Source organism: Jaculus jaculus, chromosome 19, assembly GCF_020740685.1.
Source record: "Jaculus jaculus isolate mJacJac1 chromosome 19, mJacJac1.mat.Y.cur, whole genome shotgun sequence".
Taxonomy (NCBI): Eukaryota; Metazoa; Chordata; class Mammalia; order Rodentia; family Dipodidae; genus Jaculus; species Jaculus jaculus.
The window spans coordinates 60,029,767-60,032,405 of NC_059120.1; the positions used below are offsets into that span (position 1 = coordinate 60,029,767).

At 46.6% G+C, this 2,639-nt stretch overlaps 1 non-coding gene across 1 annotated transcript; it reads right to left on the bottom strand.

The window, feature by feature from the left end:
* Positions 1-2,259: 2,259 nt before the first annotated feature.
* On the bottom strand, positions 2,260-2,389 carry LOC123456151. Its single transcript, XR_006634365.1, has one exon. It is a non-coding gene; the product is annotated as a small nucleolar RNA SNORA44 (small nucleolar RNA).
* Between the last annotated feature and the right edge of the window lie 250 nt (positions 2,390-2,639).

Below are 2,639 nucleotides of genomic sequence, written 5' to 3' on the forward strand. Positions count from 1 at the left end.
TCCCTAGGCTCAGGACCCGAATGTTTGCTTGACAGCTGGTGACCCTATTTTGGGAGACTCTGGGGCCATTAGGATGTGGGGCCTGTCTTCCAGAAGTAGTGATGTAGGGTTTTAGGGATCAGGAGGAGTCTCCCAAAGATGTAGAACCTATTTTGGATCCTTAATCTATTTTGTTTTTAAAATTTATTTTATTTGAGAGACAGAGAGGCAGAGAAAGAATAGGCATGCCAGGGCCTTCAGCTGCTGCAAACGAACTCCAGATGCATGTGCCACTTTGGGCATCTGGTTTATGTGGGTCCTGGGGACTCAAACCTGGATCCTGTGGCTTTGCAGGCAAGTGCCTTAACCACTAAGCCATCTCTCCAGCCCTCTTTATTCTATTTTAACAAAGAATTGAGAAAGATAAATTTTGAATTATTGAGTTTATTTAGAGAGAAATCATAATTTGTGAGATTTATTTAGGGGAAATTAATATCTAGGAAAAGGCTGGAGCAGTTCCGTATTAATGTGGAAAACCAAACAGGGAAATTCTTTCAAATAACAGACCAGTGGGGTGTGGTGGTGCACGCCTTTAATCCCAGCACTAGGGAAGCAGAGGTAGGAAGATTGCCATGAGTTCAACCCCATCCAGAGACTACATAGTGAATTCCAGGTCAGCCTGGGCTAGAGTGAGACCCTACCTCAAAAAACCAAACCAAAACAAAAACCCACAGACCAGAGAGGATTAAGAACTAGTGCAGGACTCAGGGGTCAAAGACAAATCTTACGTGTAATTAAGGTGAGAAGGTAGCCCCAAGCATGACGCAGAAGGCAAGCAGAAAAATACCGAAGAAAGGTAAGTATTATGCCCTTCCCAGCCACGCCATGTTGTGAAGGAAGGACAGACTGACTCAGTGTGGGGGTTCAGGCCAGGTCACGGGGCAAAAGGAAGAAAGATGCCTGGGCATGTGCGTAACCTTCTTTTCCTGGATCAGACGTGATTGGTTTGTGGATTCGGTGGGCTGACCCAGAGAGGCAGAGATGAAGAAAAAGGAGAAAGTTTCTACTGGGCAGGTCATTTCAGAGACTCGAACCTGAGTCCGTAGGCTTTGAAGGCCATTAGGGTTTAAGGGCAAGCGCTTTAACCCTGGAGCCATCTCTCCAGCCTAACTTTTATTTATTTATTTTTGATTTTTTTTTTTTTTTAAAGAGAAGCCCACCACAGCTTCTGGCTTTTTTTTTTTTAAATTTTTTTTTTGTTGTTGTTCATTTTTTATTTATTTATTTGAGAGTGACAGACATAGAGAGAAAGACAGATAGAGGGAGAGAGAGAGAATGGGCGCGCCAGGGCTTCTAGCCCCTGCAAACGAACTCCAGACGTGTGCGCCCCCTTGTGCATCTGGCTAACGTGGGACCTGGGGAACCGAGCCTCGAACCGGGGTCCTTAGGCTTCACAGGCAAGCGCTTAACCGCTAAGCCATCTCTCCAGCCCTATTTTTGATTTTTTTTGAGGTAGGGTTTCAGTCTAGCCTAGATTGACCTGGAATTCACTATGTAGTCTTAGGCTGGCCTCAAACTCAAGGGGATCCTCCTGCCCCTGCCTCCCAAGTACTGGGATTAAAGACATGTGCCATAATTCTCCCCCTCCTCTCAAAATAAATAAAAATAAAATAATCTTTTTTTTTTAAAGGGCTCACGCTGGGCGTGCTGCATGTCCTTAATCCCAGCACTTGGGAGGCAGAGGTAGGAGGATCGCTGTGAGTTCGAGGCCACCCTGAAACTCTGTAGTGAATTCCTGGCCAGCCTGGGCTTGAGTGTAACCCTACCTTGAAAAACCAAAATAAATAAATAAATAAAATAAGTAAATAAAAAGGGCTGGAGAGATGGCTTAGCTGTTAAAGTGCTAGCCTGCAAAGCTCAAGAATTCCGGTTTGAATCTTCAGGTTCCATGTAGTCAGATGCAGTGATGCAAGTGTGCAATGCTGCACATGTGCCACAAGGGGGCGCACCCATCTGGAGTTTGTTCGCAGCAGTTGAAGGCCCTGGAGTGCCCATTCTCTCTCTCTCTCTCAAAAAAAGGCTGGAGAGATGGCTTAGTGGTTAAGCGCTTGCCTGTGAAGCCTAACGACCCACGTAAGCCAGATGCACAAGGTGGCGCATGCATCTGGAGTTCATTTGCTGTGGTTGGAGGCTCTGGTGCACCCATTCTCTCTCTTTCTCTCTTTGCCTCGTTCTCTCTGTCACTCTCAAATAAATAAATAAAAATAAACATATATAAATATATATAGGAAAGGCGAGTGGCAGCTGCAAGTGTTATCCTGACCTGAGCTGTCAACGTCTTCCCAGGCTGCTCTAGCATGATTTGGAGGGCCTGTGGCCACAACCAGCTACAGGTCTTGGAAGCATGCTGCAATTCCCCCATTGTACTCCTTCCAAGTCCCGGGCCATTCAGCCAAACCCTTGGCCACAGCCCACGAATCAGAATCTGTTTGCACATCTGGCCATTTTTCCTTCTCAGTAATGTGTAACCACATCTGCCACCCATCTGCCCGTCGTGAAGACGTCCCTTCACTGCTGTTTTTCAGGGTTGCCCCAGAAAGGGACCAGAATGCTGCAGCTGTCCACTTCTCTGAGGTGCCTGCATAGCGTGCAGAGCCAGC